The sequence below is a fragment of the Bos grunniens genome, chromosome 22 (genome assembly GCF_055505025.1).
Source record: "Bos grunniens cultivar Pamir isolate PY7600 chromosome 22, Bosgru_T2T1.0, whole genome shotgun sequence".
Lineage (NCBI taxonomy): Eukaryota > Metazoa > Chordata > Mammalia > Artiodactyla > Bovidae > Bos > Bos grunniens.
The window spans coordinates 19,387,044-19,409,748 of NC_141186.1; the positions used below are offsets into that span (position 1 = coordinate 19,387,044).

General features: G+C 39.2%; 1 protein-coding gene and 1 pseudogene across 4 annotated transcripts in view; both read right to left on the reverse strand.

Moving 5' to 3' along the window:
* GRM7 (glutamate metabotropic receptor 7) overlaps positions 1 to 22,705 on the reverse strand; it is a 939,830-nt gene that overhangs the window by 495,615 nt on the left and 421,510 nt on the right. The gene's annotated exons all lie outside the window — the stretch shown is intronic.
* On the reverse strand, positions 6,526 to 7,048 carry LOC147348191 (small ribosomal subunit protein eS10 pseudogene; annotated as a pseudogene).

The following is a 22,705-nucleotide window of genomic DNA, read 5'->3' on the forward strand; positions in this document are numbered from 1 at the left end:
ATAGGTCTTTAGTTTCTTTAGGTAGATATATTCCTAAGTATTTTATTCTTTCCGTTGCAATGGTGAATGGAATTGTTTCCTTAATTTCTCTTTCTGTTTTCTCATTATTAGTGTATAGGAATGCAAGGGATTTCTGTGTGTTGATTTTGTATCCTGCAACTTTACTATAGTCATTGATTATTTCTAGTAATTTTCTGGTGGAATCTTTAGGGTTTTCTATGTAGAGGATCATGTCATCTGCAAATAGTGAGAGTTTTACTTCTTCTTTTCCAATTTGGATTCCTTTTATTTCTTTTTCTGCTCTGATTGCTGTGGCCAAAACTTCCAAAACTATGTTGAATAGTAATGGTGAAAGTGGGCACCCTTGTCTTGTTCCTGACTTTAGAGGAAATGCTTTCAATTTTTCACCATTGAGGATAATGTTTGCTATGGGTTTGTCATATATAGCTTTTATTATGTTGAGGTATGTTCCTTCTATTCCTGCTTTCTGGAGAGTTTTTATCATAAATGGATGTTGAATTTTGTCAAAGGCTTTCTCTGCATCTATTGAGATAATCATATGGTTTTTATTTTTCAATTTGTTAATGTGGTGTATTACATTGATTGATTTGCAGATATTGAAGAATCCTTGCATCTCTGGGATAAAGCCCACTTGATCATGGTGTATGATCTTTTTAATGTGTTGTTGGATTCTGATTGCTAGAATTTTGTTCAGGATTTTTGCATCTATGTTCATCAGTGATATTGGCCTGTAGTTTTCTTTTTTTGTGGGATCTTTGTCAGGTTTTGGTATTAGGGTGATGGTGGCCTCATAGAATGAGTTTGGAAGTTCACCTTCCTCTGCAATTTTCTGGAAGAGTTTGAGCAGGATAGGTGTTAGCTCTTCTCTAAATTTTTGGTAGAATTCAGCTGTGAAGCCGTCTGGACCGGGGCTTTTGTTTGCTGGAAGATTTTTGATTACAGTTTCAATTTCCGTGCTTGTGATGGGTCTGTTAAGATTTTCTATTTCTTCCTGGTCGAGTTTTGGAAAGTTGTACTTTTCTAAGAATTTGTCCATTTCTTCCACGTTGTCTATTTTATTGGCATATAATTGTTGATAGTAGTCTCTTATGATCCTTTGTATTTCTGTGTTGTCTGTTGTGATCTCTCCATTTTCGTTTCTAATTTTATTGATTTGATTTTTCTCCCTTTGTTTCTTGATGAGTCTGGCTAATGGTTTGTCAATTTTATTTATCCTTTCAAAGAACCAGCTTTTGGTTTTGTTGATTTTTGCTATGGTCTCTTTTGTTTCTTTTGCATTTATTTCTGCTCTAATTTTTAAGATTTCTTTCCTTCTACTAACCCTGGGGTTCTTCATTTCTTCCTTTTCTAGTTGCTTTAGGTGTAGAGTTAGGTTATTTATTTGACTTTTTTCTTGTTTCTTGAGGTGTGCCTGTATTGCTATGAACTTTCCCCTTAGGACTGCTTTTACCGTGTCCCACAGGTTTTGGGTTGTTGTGTTTTAATTTTAATTCGTTTCTATGCAAATTTTGATTTCTTTTTTGATTTCTTCTGTGATTTGTTGGTTATTCAGCAGCGTGTTGTTCAGCCTCCATATGTTGGAATTTTTAATAGTTTTTCTCCTGTAAGTGAGATCTAATCACACTGCATTGTGGTCAGAAAAAATGCCTGGAATGATTTCTATTTTTTTGAATTTACCAAGGCTAGCTTTATGGCCCAGGATGTGATCTATCCTGGAGAAGGTTCCATGTGCACTTGAGAAAAAGGTGAAATTCATTGTTTTGGGATGAAATGTCCTATAGATATCAATTAGGTCTAACTGGTCTATTGTAGCATTTAAAGTTTGTGTTTCCTTGTTAATTTTCTGTTTAGTTGATCTATCCATAGGTGTAAGTGGGGTATTAAAGTCTCCCACTATTATTGTGTTATTGTTAATTTCTCCTTTCATACTTGTTAGCATTTGTCTTACGTACTGTGGTGCTCCCATGTTGGGTGCATATATATTTATAATTGTTATATCTTCTTCTTGGATTGATCCTTTGATCATTATGTAGTGACCTTCTTTGTCTCTTTTCACAGCCTTTGTTTTAAAGTCTATTTTATCTGATATGAGTATTGCTACTCCTGCTTTCTTTTGGTCCCTATTTGCATGGAAAATCTTTTTCCAGCCCTTCACTTTCAGTCTGTATGTGTCCCCTGTTTTGAGGTGGGTCTCTTGTAGACAACACATGTAGGGGTCTTGTTTTTGTATCCATTCAGCCATACTTAGGAATATATCTACCTAAAGAAACTAAAGACCTATATATAGAAAACTATAAAACACTGGTGAAAGAAATCAAAGAGGACACTAATAGATGGAGAAATATACCATGTTCATGGATTGGAAGACTCAGTATAGTGAAAATGAATATACTACCCAAAGCAATTTATAGATTCAACGCAATCCCTATAAAGCTACCAACAATATTCTTCACAGAGCTAGAACAAATAATTTCACAATTTGTATGGAAATACAAAAAACCTCGAATAGCCAAAGCAATCTTGAGAAAGAAGAATGGAACTGGAGGAATCAACCTACCTGACTTCAGGCTCTACTACAAAGCCACAGTTATCAAGACAGTATGGTACTGGCACAAAGACAGAAATATAGATCAATGGAATAAAATAGAAAGCCCAGAGATAAATCCACGCACATATGGACACCTTATCTTTGACAAAGGAGGCAAGAATATACAATGGATTAAAGACAATCTCTTTAACAAGTGGTGCTGGGAAATCTGGTCAACCACTTGTAAAAGAATGAAACTAGACCACTTTCTAACACCATACACAAAAATAAACTCAAAATGGATTAAAGATCTAAATGTAAGACCAGAAACTATAAAACTCCTAGAGGAGAATATAGGCAAAACACTCTCTGACATACATCACAGCAGGATCCTCTATGACCCACCTCCCAGAATATTGGAAATAAAAGCAAAAATAAATAAATGGGACCTAATTAACCTTAAAAGCTTCTGCATATCAAAGGAAACTATTAGTAAGGTGAAAAGACAGCCTTCAGAATGGGAGAAAATAATAGCAAATGAAGCAACTGACAAACAACTAATCTCAAAAATATACAAGCAACTCCTACAGCTCAACTCCAGAAAAATAAACGACCCAATCAAAAAATGGGCCAAAGAACTAAATAGACATTTCTCCAAAGAAGACATACAGATGGCTAACAAACACATGAAAAGATGCTCAACATCACTCATTATCAGAGAAATGCAAATCAAAACCACTATGAGGTACCATTTCACACCAGCCAGAATGGCTGCAATCCAAAAGTCTACAAATAATAAATGCTGGAGAGGGTGTGGAGAAAAGGGAACCCTCTTACACTGTTGGTGGGAATGCAAACTAGTACAGCCACTATGGAGAACAGTGTGGAGATTCCTTAAAAAACTGGAAATAGAACTGCCTTATGATCCAGCAATCCCACTGCTGGGCATACACACTGAGGAAACCAGAAGGGAAAGAGACACGTGTACCCCAATGTTCATTGCAGCACTGTTTATAATAGCCAGGACATGGAAGCAACCTAGATGTCCATCAGCAGATGAATGGATAAGAAAGCAGTGGTACATATACACAATGGAGTATTACTCAGCCATTAAAAAGAATACATTTGAATCAGTTCTAATGAGGTGGATGAAACTGGAGCCTATTATGCAGAGTGAAGTAAGCCAGAAGGAAAAACATAAATACAGTATACTAACGCATATATATGGAATTTAGAAAGATGGTAACAATAACCCGGTGTACGAGACAGCAAAAGAGACACTGATGTATAGAACAGTCTTATGGACTCTGTGGGAGAGGGAGAGGGTGGGAAGATTTGGGAGAATGACATTGAAACATGTAAAATATCATGTAAGAAACGAGTTGCCAGTCCAGGTTCAATGCACGATACTGGATGCTTGGGGCTGGTGCACTGGGACGACCCAGAGGGATGGTATGGGGAGGGAGGAGGGAGGAGGGTTCAGGATGGAGAACACATGTGTACCTGTGGCGGATTCATTTTGATATTTGGCAAAACTAATACAATTATGTAAAGTTTAAAAATAAAATAAAATTAAAAAAAAAAGAAATCAAAATGCTATTCAATAACAACTGAAATGCAAATATTAAAAAGACAAGATATCAAAGAAAAAAGTGTCCTCACAATAATATATTACATAGAATTCTTAATATCTTGAAAAATCATAAATTACTACTTTGTCTTATAATAGCCTAGGGAGAAAAAGAGATTCAAATATAACATATATGTATCACAATCATTTTTCTTAGCTAGTAACTATAAAAAATGCAAAACATGCCAATATCTTCCTGTCCATTTTCTTTCCTCTTCATCTTATTCTCTCTCAACTTATTCCTTTTTAAAGTCTTATTAAAGGAAAACCATAATAACATAGACAATGCAATGAAAATATTTAAAATGTATAGGAGCAACTATTTCTTCTTAATGAATAGATATAGATCCAGACAGCTAGATTCATACCATTTTAACATTTACCCCAGGCCACTACTGACTGTTTCAGAATATCCATTCTGATCAAATGTGGCCAATAAGAGATACTCATCTTTTACAAAATAATGTGGATAGTAAATAGAAATAGATTCTGTTTTAAATGGTCATGGCAAAATAAAGCATTGGAAATCTCCTTCTAGCTCACACTTTTGTTCTGTTAGAAAACTGTCTGGTTCATGAAACCTAACATTCCAGAAGATAGGGTGGCAAGCCAAAGACTTTATGTGGGAGAAAACATGAGGACAAAATTGCACTCTAGGTTGTAATGGTTCTTTTTATGTGTCAAATTGACTGGGCCCTGGGGTGCCGAGATTAAATATTATAATACACACACACGTGCACATGTGCACTGCTTGTGTCTATATATTCACTGAAGCCCAAGCAATGAGAGTTTGATCACGTGGTAGATTAAGCATCCTTCCTTTGACTGGACTGACGATGAATTGTAATATTGTTTTTCATTGGTTCAAGTTCAAACCAAACAACCCTCATAACAAAACCTAACTGTAAGCTAAGCTGGCAAGGCGCTGCATTTTTTTAAGGGAGCAGGACCCTATGGCCCTTGCCCCCCATCATGTCCTCTGCCTGCCTTTTGTCTGTGGAAAACTTTAGTGGAAGAATAAGTTTAATCAGAGAAGAGAGAAATGCAGGAAAAAAGGAAAACAGTGAAAGGAGACTCAATAATAATGTAGTCATTAAGCATGGTCAAGGACCTTTAATTCTTTCTCAGGGTTACAGATAATATTCTGAGGCACATCCTTTGAGCTATCTTACAGATACTAAAACACCAGGGGGAGAACTTAACTACATGATGACCAGAGTGCACCCAGGACATGAGCTGCCACAATTCTGAGATTCGTCCTCAGACAAATGCTGACTGTGAGGCCTCTGCTTGTAACATGCGCTCCCCCCCTTCCCCCCTTCCCCCCTCCCCCACTCTATAAAAGCTCTTGCCCACTGGTTGCCAGTGCAGGGGCTTGAGTGTTGGTCTTTGGACAAATGTCTGCCCCTCCTCGCCTAGTTGCCTGCATCTGAAATAAAGCAAACTTTCCTTGCCATCAACCTAGCCTGTTTATTGGCTTTTGAGCAGAGAGCAGCCAAATCCCACACTCCTTTTGGCAACACTTTTACAATAAACCAATGATCCTTGAGCATAACGACAATATTACAACAATAATAATAACATATGACACATTACTATACCAACGAAGTATTTTTCTATACTTTATACTGTATATGTGGTTCTTGCTGTACAATCAAAAAAAAAAGTCAAAAATACTTAGGCATTTATATATCAAAAGGGCTAGGGCTAGATTTCAGTGGGTCAAAAAGATGAGTAACTGATCATGTGGCCTCATTTTTGGTTTGAGCTAGTATGAAATATAACCCATAAAGAACTTGACAATTAGAACTCTAAGGGTATATTCTAGTCCTGTATCTTAGCAATTGATCCAGCAGCAATTTTCATCTCAGATAGTTATGAAGCATGCACTAAGTCCTTCGTCAGACCAGGAGTCGGAGTACATTAAAGATTAAGTCTAGCATACAAAGAGGCTCCCACCTAGGGGAGCCTGACACAGGATATTCTTTTAGAAGTGCATCTTGGCAGGGAATCAAGGGAAAAAACAAACAAATTAGCCTTTTGTAATTAACTGTGTTGGGATGGAAGTCACACTTTTGTAAGGGAGATACTAAAATTTAGAGGTTGTTCATTTTCTCTTATATCAAGGCAATGTGTTTACAATAAAGAGAAGCATTTTTATACATGTATTTCATTAAAGAGGTAGTGGTTAAAACGAGAAATTTAATAGTGTGGTAGTGCATCATCTTCTGCAATCACCTAAAACATGCCCTCCAATACAGTCCTACGACATAAGGTTACATTCTCAGTGGCAACTCATGGGAAGTTTAGATCAAACTCCTTTTTTTTTTTTTTTCCTGGCTACAGGTTTATTCAACACAAAACAATCCCTTTCAACTTTACTGAGGTGGCTGACCACGTCCTCAACCAAATCCACCTCTAAACTGGAATTCAGTTGCTGACCCAACCCCAGTCTTGGGTTTCTTGTCAGTATCAGGGGGCATGGTGCTTTGCAGGTGTCTCCATTGACTTCCCCTTGTATGAGTCTTGCAGGATGTTCTCCCTCCAGACCTTTGGGCCATGGCCAGCCAGTCTCAGGACGGCTGTGGTGCAGGGTGGCAGGCACAACCTCAGGGGGGCAGGTGGAGGTAATTGCGGAGATACTGGATGCCCTCGGTGAGCTACCAGTAGAAGTGTCTCCAGGCAAACTGTTCCTTCACATGGCCTTGTGATTTAAAAGACTACATGGCTTTCATGACATGAAGACTGGGCATGTTCTTGTCTGCCAGTTCGGGGTGCTTAGGCATGTGGATATCCGTCTTGGTCACCATTACCCTCTCCTTAAAAAGAAGTTCATAAATGGCAATCTGGTTCTTCTTGGGCACCAACATTGTGATGACTGCTGTGTCCGGGGCCAGAGCTTGAAAGGACTAGGTCAAACTCATGATCTCCAGTTAGTGTATCAGAAGGTTGCATCATTCTAGCCGTAGTTACTCAAGTGGAAATTGATTATGTGTGTTCTCTGGCCTATGTCATTTGGAAGCTGAGACTCCAAATGAGTTGCTTTACATTATAAAATAATGTAAAAATGTCTGAGAATATGAGAGGAAGAAGAGAAAAGGTCATGGAGGGGAGAGAGGAAAGAGGTGGGGAAGAGGGATCAAAAAGATGACAGTGGGGAAATAAGATGAAGCTGGGGTGTAAAAATAATGATTGTATCATAACCAGGCAGAGATGGCTTTCTTCCATAAAATGTGTATATGATTTAAAGCTCTCTATGTCTGTCTTCTCCATGAATCTGTCACAATATTTAAGAGTTCTGCTTCCTTAATTCTTTTAGATGGGGCTGAGAAAGACCCTGTTAAAACAGGAACACAGATCTCTCAGGAAGGATACATGAAGCAGTTATCAGCTGCCAAGAGTGCAGCACAAATGTGGTAAGATTCGAAAGGCACTCAGCCAAGACGGCCCTGAAAACAAAGGCAGCAACTAGCTCAAGAGGCTTTGTATTTTTGTTTTGTTTTGTTTTAATACTAATACAGGGTAGACTGAGGATGCATTTAGGCTGATAAGAGTGTTTCTTGAATTTGGAAGTGTGGTCCTCTGTACTGCTCAGCTGGGGATTTTAATATAGTGTGATTCAGATTCGGGGAGCCCAGGGTGAGGTCTGCGATTCTGGATTTCTAACAAATACCAGGTGATGAGGAAGCTGTGAAGCTCCGAGGATAAAGAACATGCAACTTGGAGAGGGAACCATTTTTAAACCAAGCTGAGGTGTCACAGCTTATCTCTGAATAGATAAGAAGCGATGTAATAAACTGAGAATTGGAAAAAAGTAACTCAAAGAAAATGAGGACGTGCTGAGAAAAACTGATGTCTTAAGATGACTGCTTCTTAAGCATTCATGTTTATCCACCAATGTCTTTTTTGTCCATACTTCAGTACACACACTAAAGATACTATGGTCCCCAAAAGACCATCTTTGATCACAAGAGGCACAGTCTAGCTAAATGCCAGTGGAGAGCTAATTCAGTTTTCAAACCTTCAACGAAGAAATCACAACAAGTTAAGATTTAACACAGCGGTTCTGAGCTTATGGTCCCATATAAGCAACATCAGCATCACACAAGAATTTGTCAGTGATGCAACTTTTTCTGGCTTTATCCCACATCTACTGGATCTGAAAATCTTGGGGTGGGACCCAGGGGTATGCACATTAAAAGCCTTTCAGGTGATTCCTAGGCATGCTAAAGTTTGTGAAATATTAGCCTAAAGGAAGGGTAGGAGTTAATCTGCAAAAGACCAAGTGGAGGGGAGGGAAGGTTCGAAAGAAAGAGGGGAAATGTTTCACAGCAATAGGACTTGGATCAGGAAAGAGCAGCCCAAAGGCTGATTTTGCTCTTATCCCTTTAGGCAGCAGAAAACTCAACTTTATTTTGAGAAGGAGAAGCAGGTCTTCTTCATGCGTTTTCATCATCAGCCTGGTCCCTAAATGCCTTTGGTTTTGCAACTTTGGCTAACTCATCACAGGAGAAACAGTTGAGAAATGGTACTCAACTCTTTAGGGAAGTAGTTCTCAGCCTGCTCACATATTACAAGTACCCTAGGAGCTCTAAACAGATGCAGGAGGTGAACAGAGAACAATTAAACTCGATATCTGGGGCTGGGTCCAGGCATCAGGTTTTTCTAAAGCTCCTCAGATGGTTCTAATGAGCAGCAAGGGTTGACTGATGCACCATTTAGTTTGAAAGAATGAGTCAGCAAAGTTATGCTTCTGGTAGAATATCTTTGCTGTTGCTTAAGGCAAGAAACAAAAGAAGAGGGTGGCTGACAATGAGATAGCTAGATAGCTTCACTGACTCAATTGACATGAATTTGACCAAACTCTAGGAGATAGTGAAGGACAGAGGAGCCTGGCAGGCTTGCAGTCCATGGGGTCGCGAAGAGTAGGACAAGACTGAGCAACTGAATAACAACAAAAAGGCAAAAAAGAATACAGGAGTGCCCATTTCTTGTTCAGGTCCTATCTTTTCACACTGGGAAAAGTTTTCTGTTAAACTGTAGGTGTATCTTCATGAACAAAATGAATCATGGATCCCACCATACAACTGTAGTATAAACCATATGCTTCCATGGAAGACAGCCTAGTTCAGAGAACATCCTTCCTTCTAGGTCATCTGCTTCTGATTATACAGGGGTTTTGTGCTTTTATTTCTTTTGAGATAGGTCACAATCTCAAACTGTAGATAACTGATGGCAATAGGAAATAATAATCTAGTCCAAAGACATGCGAATATATGGAAGCTTTACCTGCTGGAAGTTTTATTGACTACCCCTCCCCCTAGTCAATTTTGAATCCATGTGCAAGTGTGTTTCAGTATTCCTAATCTCTAAATGTGTCTGTTCTTTGGTTCTCTTCTGAACTGGCTGTAACATCACCCAGGGTCCTCTGTTAATACTTAAATAAAAACTTCAATGGGCTCATTTTAAATCTGTATGAGACTCATGATTTCACCATTATTGCAGGATTATATTTAAACATGACTGACTCTAAATTAGGGGTGAAAACATTTGAGAGACATGGGATCATGAGGAGTCTCTACGGGGTCCAATGGAAAGCCTCAAGGGGTATTTATAACCAACGGGCCAGTGTCTATTCCTTTCTTTCCCAGACTCTGCAAAACTAAGCTCTCATAACAATACAATTTTAACCCCTTGCCTCTGGATTTCTCATTAGAATATCAACTGATACAATTTTCTCATTAACCCATTCTACACTTTTAACATTTCAAGGCCTTGTGGTAACAGCATGATTTCATTATGGGAGACAGAATATTCTTTCTGAATTTTTTTACTAATAGAGAAAGAAAAACAACAAGGAAAACTTCAGTTTTCTTGTCTCCTTGCTAACCAAAGGTAGTGAGGTGGGCCTAATCAATAGTTGCCAAAATCAATGTGGGCCTTTTAAGTTCCTATAACCAGTATAAATCAGTGCATTTCAGTTTTCCACAAAGAAGCAATTTCCAACATTATTCTTTTTTTTCCCCTCAAAAAAAGGAAAAAATACAATTAACAAATTTCAGAGCACAATAAGTGTTATGAGTTTCCCTGAAACAACAGACAAAAGCACCAGAGAACAATACCCAATTTCAGCAAATATCTCCCCTCTGTTTGGAAAACTATCAACTGCTATTACAAAACTAATTAAATGGCCAGTTAAGACACTAAACGGGCCTCATACAATTCCAAAGTCAAAGGATCAGTTCAGGGGATGTAAAATAAGCTCAAGTTACATATGGATATTGAATAAAGCTTATTTTCAGAAGAGTTAGTTACCTCTGTTGAAAAAAAAGTGAATTATTCAAGTTTAAAAAGCGAATGTGGTTTTATGATTGGAGGTTCAAGTACATTCAGCAACTTGAAAGTGATACAATGCATGGTTTCTGTTTAGACTGTCATAAAATAGATACATTTTTCTGGGTTTCAGAGTTCATGCCAAAAATCCTGAGCTGAATATTTTCTGCTGGATTGAAAAAATAGAATAAAATAGAAATCATTTTGTTTGGTAAAAAAAAATAAGTAAGTAGGCACATTGTTTTCCTTACATAAGGTTTTCAAGGGTGAGTAATAACAATGTTCAAGCATTTCTAATTCACAGAGATTTGTTTGTTGCATGTAATTTCTGGGTGCAACTCTGGTCACACACAAACAATCCTTTCTGATGTCACTTGGGCTTCCTTGCAAAAAGCAATTTCCAGCAGCCTCTGTCCCCAATGAGAAACTCCATGTTCCATGACATGGTTTTATTGTTCAAGACCAGTTCTTGTAATTTCATGCAGTAATTTAGGTGATTGTCAAGCATGGTGTATTCAAACTAAATGCTTTCTTTTGAAAAGTAACACTTTGCTGTACTGAATTTTTCAATTTTTAGCCAGAAAAAAGTGAGTTTTAATAGCACTGCCTTTAACTTGTATTTTAGATTCGGTTTTTCCTCTTGAACAACAGACTAGTATTTTTCATTCTTCTAGTGTATTATTATACCAATCACACCTTCCTTTGGTCATTTCATCATGGTGAGATATATCAGAGCTTCCTTCTCTCCCCACCCCCGTCTCTTTTTCTTTTCTATTTTTTAGAACCATTTTTAACTTTTCACTTCATTGTTGTGGAGACAAAGGGCTCAGAGGGTTACCCAGTGGCCCTGGAGTCAGGATGGAAACAATGCCCCATACGTGGCACTCACCACTGTCTAGCTCAGGGGGTCCTAAAGCAACATCAGATGGCCAAATACCCTTCCCTGTAACCTCACCTGGCCTCCCAGAGCATTTCTTAGGCTCCAAAATCACTGTGGACAGTGACTGTAGACATAAAATTAAAAGATGGATAACATATGAATAATAATAATAATATCCATCTAACAGGATTATCATCTAACAGGAGTATGTCAAGGCTGTATATTGTCACCCTACTTATTTAACTTATATGCAGAATACATCATGAGAAATGCTGGGCTAGATGAAGCACAAGCTGGAATCAAGATTGCTGGGAGAAATATCAATAACCTCAGATATGCAAATGACACCACACTTACGGCAGAAAGTGAAGAACTAAAAAGACTCTTGGTGAAAGTAAAAGAGGAGAGTGAAAAAGCTGGCTTAAAGCTCAACATTCAGAACACTAAGATCATGGCAAATTGACGGGGGCAACAGTGGAAACTGGCAGACTTTATTTTTTGGGCTCCAAAATCACTGCAGATGATGACTGCAGCTATGAAATTAAAAGAAGTTTACTCCTTGGAAGAAAAGTCATGAGCAACCTAGAAAGCATATTAAAAAGCAGAGACATTACTTTGCCAACAAAGGTCTGTCTAGTCAAAGCTGTGGTTTTTCCAGTGGTCATGTATGGACGTGAGAGTTGAACTGTAAAGAAAGCTGAGCACCGAAGAATTGATGCTTTTGAACTGCGGTATTGGAGAAGACTCTTGAGAGTCCTCTGGACTGCAAGGAGATCAAACCAGTCAATCCTAAAGGAAATCAGTCCTGAATATTCAATGGAAGGACTGATGTTGAAGCTGAAACTCCAATACTTTGGCCACTTGATGTGAAGAACTGACTCATTTGAAAAGACCTTGATGCTGGGAAAGATTGAAGGCGGGAGGAGAAGGGGATGACAGAGGATGGGATGGTTGGATGGCATCACCAACACAATGGACATGAGTTTGAGTAAACGCCGGGAGTTGGTGATGGACAGGGAGGCCTGGCGTGCTGCAGTCCATGGGGTCACAAAGAGTTGGACATGACTGAGTGACTGAACTGAACAGAATTATTATGAGTTATGATTGTAGAAGAGTCTGGCAGATTATAAACATTGTTTCTATTTTTTAATAAGTAAATCACAAATAGACTGTTGTTGTTTAGTCACTACGTTATGTCTGACTCTTATGACCCCATCTGGAATGTAGCCCGCCAGGCTGCTCTGTCCATGGGTTTTCCCAGGCAAGAATACTGGAGTGGGTTACCGTTTCTTTCTCCAGAATCATATAGGTACTTCCTTTAAAGGTCTGCCCTTAATTTAACCTGAAGTCAATTGAAAAATTCAGACTAAAATGGTTTCCATTCCAAACAGAAATAGCTAGGGTGTTATATCCTAGTACAAAGGCAGCTGGGCTGTATCATTTCTGACCCCCTATCTAGCATAGGATTTATGTGAATGTGGCCTGAGTTCTTGGGAAAGAATTCACAAATACCCAACTGCCCATTCACCTGGAAAAGAAAAGGTGCCTGCTGAGACGCATACCAGTGATTTGAAAATTAAATTTGAACAACTGTCTCTTCACCAGTCACTACATGAATATTCTCAATACATACTGGGAAAAATACATACAGATCCAACAAAAAGCAAAAAAAAAAAATATTAACTCTTCACTCATAATCAAGTAAACATTTACTGACTCTTAATTCACTGGCAGGTTTAATGCAAGCTGCCTTAAATACATTCACCACTTTGGGCTACCTTTACTTGACAGTCAGGGAACTGAGCCCCAGAGAGTGACTCTAATATGTTTTGACATATCTAGTGCCAAGAGCTTTTCATTTATTCACACACTTAGTAATCCTCAGTTTATAGAGCTGTGCACTCAACTCCAAGAAGTCACTGAGCTAGAAGCTAGCAGAGTCTGGATTTTAGTCTCAGAGACTCCACTGCTTATGGTACCCATAATCAGAGCAGACCCTTAGCCCCAGCCTTTGGGATGCAGAGAACAAGATGCAGCCTCTCTTCATGGAGACTCAGTTCATCTCCAAGTCTCACCTCTCCATCGGCAAAATGAGAGGAGCATGGTGGAGCATCTCAAGGGGCTTTTGTGCAGTTAACGTTCTGTGACTGCTGAAAATCAGAACTGCTGACCAGAGCCCTCCCCACAAAAAACAGTGAAGGATCAGTGCTGTTGACTACCTCCAGTGACCACTTCCCTGTAGATTTCCAGTCACAACCTTTCTCCAGGATTCCCCCTTCATTTCTGTTTTTTTTTTCCCCCTTCATTTCTAACATCCTATGAAGCATAAGGCTCCTCCATGTGGCTTGGGTGTTTCCAAGACCTCTGTTTCACAAATAAAGTAACATTCTTTAAAAAGTGCAAAATGTATCAAGCAAGCAAGGTGGGCTTTAGAATTCCAATTAAGCAGTGCCTGCTGCTATCCAAATGCTCTAGCAGAAAAGAGGTAAAAAAGAGACTCCAAATGAGGGGATGAAGAGCTGTGACCACAAATGGATCATTTGCACTGTCAGCTTTGTCTGCTCTATCTGGCTCCAGCCTAGCAAAGACCAGTGCCAATACTATTTATCTGGAACCTGCTGCAGGAACCTCATTCATTTCCACACATACCCTAAGTGAGTCTGGTAAAGTACTTTTACAAAAGCCTTGGGGATTTCAGTCTTCACCTTGGATTACCAGATTTCCATATCTTTATTTTCTGCTCTCTCAGCACCTGTGTCCAAGATCCAGACTCTCCTTCCCCCTCAACGACCCTTTTGCCATATTCCTTTCCTTCTGATTCTTTCTAAGCTCTTAGAGTAGCAACAAAACACTCGATGTACAACACAGATTTCCTTGAAATAAAATAGGAGGATACAAAGAATGATGGCAAACATCCCTAGTCTTAGAGTACATAAAGGGGTACACTAGCAGTTCACAGCCTAAGCTTAGGCTGCATGAGTTTTTTGTTTATACTTTGTCTTCACAGATTCAAATTAGTGGTCACAAAGTCAAAAACTGGAATGTTCTTAGAAAAATCTGGATTTACGGTTCTTCCTCGAGAATGAGAGGACTTAGCCAATGGGTCCCTTTGTCCAAGGGTGAACAGGAGTTTCATTTCTAACAAGGATGTGGACCCTCCAGTTGCCCTTGTTCATACTATTTCCCGTTGCTTTCATTCTTTGTCTGCTTTTCTTGGCAGTATTATCTATTTTGATTCTAGGCCTTTAGGTTTTTGAATTTTTGCATAAAGCCTACTTTCTCAACCTGATCACCTGTTTCTTGGTCCTCTACACTCCAGGTTTAAGCATGCTTCTTTCCAACCTCCAATGATGCTACAAGACACAATACAAATGGATTGAGTAGAGAGAGCTAGCTAAGAAACAGGGAAGTGCAAAGACAGAGAAAGAGAATAAGCTGGCAAGGAAATACTGTGTTAAATAATGGTTTAACAAAATTAAGTAAATAAAAGTGGTTAAATAACGGGCTTTGAATCAGGCCACCATGTCACTCACTGCACGTGCCTGAATACTATATTTTCTGGGCCTGAGTAGCCTCAACTGGAAAAATATATGATGCAAATGTGCACTACCTCACTTTTAGGGATAAACTGTAAGGGTTAAATAAAAGGTTTTGCACAACACTCAATACATGGATGACTCAATCACCAGAAACTAAAAAATGCAGAAGAGCAAGAAGGTAGCTGGATAATAGTCCCTGTGATTTCCTATGAGAAGTCACTCAATTGCAAAAAAGAAGAGGGGAAGGAATGAAATTTTGTAGAGTATAAACTTTTCTTTTTTTAATTTTTTTAATTTATTATTATTATTACTTTACTTTACAATATTGTATTGGTTTTGCCATACATCTGGAAATCCCTTGTATGGGTCAATGAAAGACACTTAAAAGTTCACAGAACTGTAATGGGATCTATGGAAGAGGCTACAGGTGGACATATGAAATCCAATTAATAATAACATGAATGGTTTTGCAAAAGCATTGATTACCTTAGTTAATTTTTAGGTACAAAATTGGTTTCCTACTGCTGGGTTTTTATCTAGGCTTATTTGGATTTGAATAAATAAGCTCATGGAATAGATGTGAGAAAACTATATTCATGACTCAATTCTTTATATTTTTTTAAGTGAAGTATAGTAGATTTATAATCCTTGTGTTAAGTTTCAGGTGTACCACAAAGTGATTCAGTTATATATATGTGTGTGTGTGTGTGTGTGTGTGTATGTTTGTATGTATGTATATATGTATGTATATATGTATATATATATACACACATATATGTATGACTATGCCAAAGCCTTTGACTGTATGGATCACAATAAACTGTGGAAAATTCTGAAAGAGATGGGAATACCAGACCACCTGACCTGCCTCTTGAGAAACCTATAGGCAGGTCAGGAAGCAACAGTTAGAACTGGACATGGAACAACAGACTGGTTCCAAATAGGAAAAGGAGTACGTCAAGGCTGTATATTATCACCCTGCTTATTTAACTTTTATGCAGAGTACATCATGCAAAATGCTAGGCTGTATGAAGCTCAAGGTGTAATCAAGATTGCTGGGAGAAATATCAGTAACCTCAGATATGCAGATGACACCACGCTTATGGCAGAAAGTGAAGAGGAACTAAAAAGCCTCTTGATGAAAGTGAGAGTGGAGAGTGAAAAAGTTGGCTTAAAGCTCAACATTCAGAAAACGAAGATCATGGCATCCGGTCCCACCACTTCATGGGAAATAGATGGGGAAACAGTGGAAACAGTGTCAGACTTTATTTTTTTGGGCTCCAAAATCACTACAGATGGTGACTGCAGCCATGAAATTAAAAGACACTTATTCCTTGGAAGGAAAGTTATGTCCAACCTAGATAGCATATTCAAAAGTAGAGACATCATTTTGCCAACAAAGGTCCGTCTAGTCAAGGCTATGGTTTTCCCTGTGGTCATGTATGGATGTGAGAGTTGGCCTGTGAAGAAGGCTGAGCACCGAAGAATTGATGCTTTTGAACTGTGGTGTTGGAGAAGAGTCTTGAGAGTCCCTTGGACTGCAAGGAAATCCAACCAGTCCATTCTGAAGGAGATCAGCCCTGGGATTTCTTTGGAGGGAATGATGCTGAAGCTGAAGCTCCAATACTTTGGCCACCTCATGTGAAGAGTTGACTCATTGGAAAAGACTCTGATGCTGGGAGGGACTGGGGGCAGGAGGAGAAGGGGACAATAGAGGATGAGATGACTGGATGGCATCACTGACTCAATGGACATGAGTCTCAGTGAACTCCAGGAGTTGGTGATGGACAGAGAGGCCTGGCGTGCTGCGATTCATGGGGTTGCAAAGAGTCAGACACGACTGAGTGACTGAACTGAACTGACGTGAGTGCATATATGCTACTAACTCTTAATTTATCCCTCCCCTCCTTTCCACTTTGGTAACCAAAAGTTCATTTCGTACATTTGTGTTCATTGCTCAATTCTTATTCTTGTGGGGGAAGGAGAAAGGAGTGGAAGCTAAATTGGAGCAAACACAGATTTACTCTCCAGATACTAGCATTCATGTGAGGTATTGAGCTTCCTAAATTTTTTGACAAGCAGTAAGCACATTTTAATTGCCATTCATAGGAATTTGGTCTGGTAGTTAAAATGCTAGGTTACTCTTGACCAGGAAGATTCTTAATCTCACGTGGTCAAGATCTCCTCAGAAAATGCCTTTATGGCTAAGACTGAAGATAAAATAAACACTGTGCAGATGATATATTAATAATGAAATGGACATGGTCTCTTAAGAACACACTTTTGATAGCAGAGAGGCCCTCCATAAAAAAACCATATAGGCCCCTCACCCAACCTGCCCCTATCTCAAGGGCCTCGCTCATTTAGGACTTCCAAAAAAGAATCTGATAACTAATGAAGGAGTGACTTGCATTACTCAGTAGCCAGAACCTTAATGTAAGACATGGGAAAAGGGGGAAATAATATCATGTACAATCCACTTCCATACTTCCAAGCCTTTGCTTATGCAGATACTCTGAAATCACACCCTCATCTTTTCTGGCAAAACCTACTGTTGAGATCTAGTTATCTAGTTAAGGCTTCTCAAATTCCCTGAGAAATGTAATCACTCTATCTTAGATTCTCTCGGCAACTTTTAGCAATCTTCACCAGAAATTTATCAAAGTAATACTTATTTATTGAATTGTCTCTAAACTAGATGATAAATTCTTCAAGGATAAGTGTCATGCTTATTCAGCTTTGCATTTCCAGAGCCTAGAATATTCCTTAGGACACAGTAGGTGCTCAGCAAATGGTTCCTGGGACCTTTCTTTAGGAACTTGATGTCTGTTATTGAGTGTGTGTGTGTGTGTGTGTGTGTGTGTGTGTATGTGTGTGTAGAAAGTCTACAGTCTCAAAGACAAAACAACCATCATATTACATCAAGTGTGTCACCTCACTATAAAAACTCCCCAAACTTCTAACTAGAGAAAACCATAGAGGCACTCCAGTTATCACCAAACATTTTTTTCTGATACTGAAGTGATAAAATGGTGAGCAGGTAAGCTTTTCCACTTGTTCAAAAGTGTTCCTTTAAACAAACTCCAAATAGAAATAATTCTTATTCTTTCATTTATCCACTCAAAAATACTGTACACTTACCATGTATCAGGAAGTGATCTAGGGACTAAACAGGACAGTCTTTTTTTCATGGTGATTTCCCTCTAACAGACAAAACTATACATTAATGAATGAAACAGAGAATTTCCTAGAGTAGTAAGTGTGATCTGATGTTTGAGATTATCCCTGGAGAGTAACAAGGAGGCAAGCATGCAAAGATCTGGGAAAATATTGTTCTAGACAGAGGAACCAGCCAGGCAGGGGCCGTGGAAGCAGATGAACATGGCACGCTGGGGGAACAGAGAAGAGGTCAGTACACAGAGTGAGGGACAGAAAGGATGAGGCAGGAACATCCATATTAGGCCTGTGACCTGGTGAGGGATGCACATTTTTGTGGGTTAATGGAGCAACTTACCCAGGGGAGCAGCATGCTTTGATCTGCAGTTTTATAAGATGACTTCTACAGCTCTGTAGAGAAACAGACTGTAGGAAAACAAGAGTGTAAACTCAGAAACCCCACAGGGGAAATCTGTGGTAAGTCATTTGGGGATAACATTTATAGCTGGTTGGTGTGCTTTGTGGAATCCAGATAGAAGCTGAGTTAATTCTTAAAAAAAAAAAAAAAATTAAGTTCTCATCAACATTATCTTTAAGGGAAAAATCAAACTATTACTGCTAAAAATTTCACCCAACCAACTTCTCTCCATCATCTTTTGTATTTGAAAATTTATGGTTTAAACATGTTGAATGAGTATACAACTTGGTTTTGAGACCATTTGTGGTTCTGTTCTTTGAAAATATTGAAACAAATAAACAGTGTTGCCAAAGCATGTAGTTTAAATGGAGACATTTCTGAGCATCCTCTTATAAAATACTAGCCCTAATTTAAAGTCATACTTGAATAGTCAAGATAATGTGTTGATTTCTTATTTTCTACATGAAGAATCTGACAAACGAGAAGGAAGTGGGTAGACTATTTACTCCCAGAGCTGAAAAGGCAGTGGGCCCTCTGAGAGTTAAATGAATATCACAGAATAGAGACTAGTGGAGACAGAATTTAAAACCAAAGAACTAAATAGACATTTCTCCAAAGAAGACATACAGATGGCTAACAAACACATGAAAAGATGCTCAACATCACTCATTATCAGAGAAATGCAAATCAAAACAACTAGGAGATACCATTTCACGCCAGTCAGAATGGCTGCGATCCAAAAGTCTACAAGCAATAAATGCTACAGAGGGTGTGGAGAAAAGGGAACCCTCTTACACTGGTTGTGGGAATGCAAACTAGTACAGCCACTATGGAGAACAGTGTGGAGATTCCTTTAAAAACTGGAAATAGAACTGCCTTATGATCCAGCAATCCCACTGCTGGGCATACACACCGAGGAAACCAGAAGGGAAAGAGACACGTGTACCCCCAATGTTCATCACAGCACTGTTTATAATAGCCAGGACATGGAAGCAACCTAGATGCCCATCAGCAGATGAATGGATAAGAAAGCTGTGGTACATATACACAATGGAGTATTACTTAGCCATTAAAAAGTATACATTTGAATCAGTTCTAATGAGATGGATGAAACTGGAACCTATTATACAGAGTGAAGTAAGCCAGAAAGAAAAACACCAATACAGTATACTAATGCATATATATGGAGTTTAGAAAGATGGTAACAATAACCCTGTGTACGAGACAGCAAAAGAGACACTGATGTATAGATCAGTCTTATGGACTCTGTGGGAGAGGGAGAGGGTGGGGAGATTTGGGAGAATGGCATTGAAACATGTGTAATATCATATATGAAATGAGTCGGCAGTCCAGGTTCGATGCACAATACTGGATGCTTGGGGCTGGAGCACTGGGACGACCCAGAGGGAGGGTATGGGGAGGGAGGAGGGAGGAGGGTTCAGGATGGGGAACACAGGTTTACCTGTGGCGGATTCATTTCGATATTTGGCAAAACTAATACAATATTGTAAAGTTTAAAAATAAAATAAAATTAGAGAGAAAAAAAAAAAGACATCCATACATAGAAAAAAAAAAAAACAACAACAACAAAAAAACAAACAAACAAAAAAATGTAGTTCCCGAGTCTAAGTGCTTAATGTCTACATTATGGTACCTCTTCCATTTCAAAATGGGCCTTGGACGCTTTTCTAGTGCGGCCCCTTCTTTAACTGGTGAGAAACGGAGATTCAAAGACAGTAGGCCTCCTGCAGAGGAAAAAGGAGGTCTTTTTCCCCTCACTGACTAGTTCCAGTAAGCATGGATGCCTTATGAAGACCAAACTTGTTACTTCCTCACCATGAAAAATTTTGCCGAGGAAAGTGGAGATAGGCTACTTCCTTGGAATAACTAACAGAATACTTGTTCTTCCCTCAAAACTGATCCAGGAAAGGATCAGATGAAATTGAGTCTTATCTGTTTATCATCTGTAGAATGCTTAGAGTTTTGAAGGTAAACCCATTAATAGCAATGATTAGAGAAGTAACAACTACATTATTTCCATGTGCTGAGCTAGGCTTGGTGCCTTTTATACATGACTTCAATTTAATCCTCACAACCATCTCATGAAGAAAGTACTCTTATTATCCCAATTTTACAAAAAAATAAAGCTCAGAGAGGTTAAACAACTACCCCAGAGTCACAGAGTACATGGTATCATTAGAGTTAGAATCTGAGCAGTGTGACTCTAGAGCAGAGCTCGGCAAACTAAGCCTGTTGACCACATCCAGCCTGCTGCTGCTGCTGCTGCTGCGTCACTTCAGTCATGTCCGACTCTGTGCGACCCCATAGACGGCAGCCCACCAGGCTCCTCTGTCCCTGAGATTCTCCAGGCAAGAACACTGGAGTGGGTTGCCATTTCCTTCTCCAATGCATGAAAGTAAAAAGTGAAAGTGAAGTCGCTCAGTCGTGTCTGACTATTTGCAACCCCATGGACTCCACCAGGCTCCTCCATCCATGGGATTTTCCAGGCAACAGTACTGGAGTGGGGTGCCATTGCCTTCCACTATCTACTAATCAACAGATACAGTTTGGGACACAGCTGAGCTCACTGCTTCCTTTGCTCTCATGGCTGCTTTTTGAGCTACAGTGGCTTAGTTGTGGAATTTGCAACAGAGATCATATTGCTGCTGAGGCCAAGATATTTACTATCTTGCCTTTCACAGAAAACATCTGCTGAACTGGAGCATGTACTCTGAACATTCTTTAAGAATGTTCATTGGCTGCTTACAGTGTGGGGGCACAGTTCTGGGTGCTCTGGAAGTTCAGTAAACAGATGGATAAAGCTCCCTGCCTTTGGGAAGTGATACCCTAAGACCTGCTGCCTCTTGATCAGATCTGCCTACAGAATTTGTGGAGCACAGTACAAAATGAAAATGGAGACCTTGAAGAAAAAAAAAAAAACAAAACATATTTATAGGTTCCAAATGGCAACAGCAGAGCCTTGAAGCAACCATGGGGCCCGGTGGGATGAAGATGGCCCTGCTCCTTATACAGCCTTGATAATATCATCTGTGAAACTACTGTGCCCAAGAGAGCCTGGCATGGTGATCTCCATGATTAAGGAAGGGACGTGATTCTTTCCCACACCTTCAGTCCTGGATGAGCTACTGGGATGGGGGAGAAGGCCATCCATAATGGTCACATACCATAAGGGGTCACAATAGCAAAGCCTTGTTCCTTATACTCGGCAGTGCTCACTCACTGATTATCTCCCTTTTTAAAGCAATACTTACGTAGCCATCATTTGTCAGATTACATAAATGATGAACAATTTTGGTTTCACGTTCTGATACAGTCAACTCTTATAAAAGGGTAATGAAACAACTCAATTTCCAGTTTCCATAATTGTCTATTTCATGATGAACTTTATGAGAGGCCTTTAACCCACTGCCCAAGAAATCCTTGTGGGGCGTCCCTCAAAAGGCTGGGGGCACTTCAGTCTAGTCTGAATGGTCAGCAAAATTATTAGAACAGTTTTAAAGCCCTACCTCTGGAGTCTAACGCCTGCACCTGAATCCTTAGTCTTTTACATCGCAACACTGTGACCTTGGGCAAGGTCCTTAACTTCTGTGTCTCAGTTTCCTCAGCTGTAAAGTGGGACTCGAAATACAACTGACTCATAGGGATGCCTTAAAGGATTAAATGAACTTAAATGTGTAAAATTCTTACAATAACATCTGGCAAATGTTGAATACTACAGAAGTATTCATCACCACCACCATCCTCACCCTCCTCCTCATTTCCTGCAGCTGGAACTAAAAGCAAGAGATTATAAACTAAAATATCTACCTTAAATCAATACGGTATGAATGCAAATAAATGAAGTTGGTACTTTAAAAATAGAATGGCAGGCAATGCTTATAATGAAGAAAGCGTATCTTTTTCTGAAGGATCATCAACCACTCAGCTTTATAGCCAGTGAGACCAACTCTCTTTCCCTAGAAAGCCAGACATCTAGATATTTGCAAGAAATCTCCCAAGTTTTCAATGTTGACAATGAATTCAATTTCATTTAAATACCCTAGGCATGTCAAATGGCATCTAACCTCATCCTCTAGTCAAACATTGTGCAAGCTTCGCTGGGTAACAGCCATCAGATTCTCAAAGGGGTGTGAGCTCCAAAAAAGAGTGAGAACTCCAACTCTAGAGCATCAGTGGACCA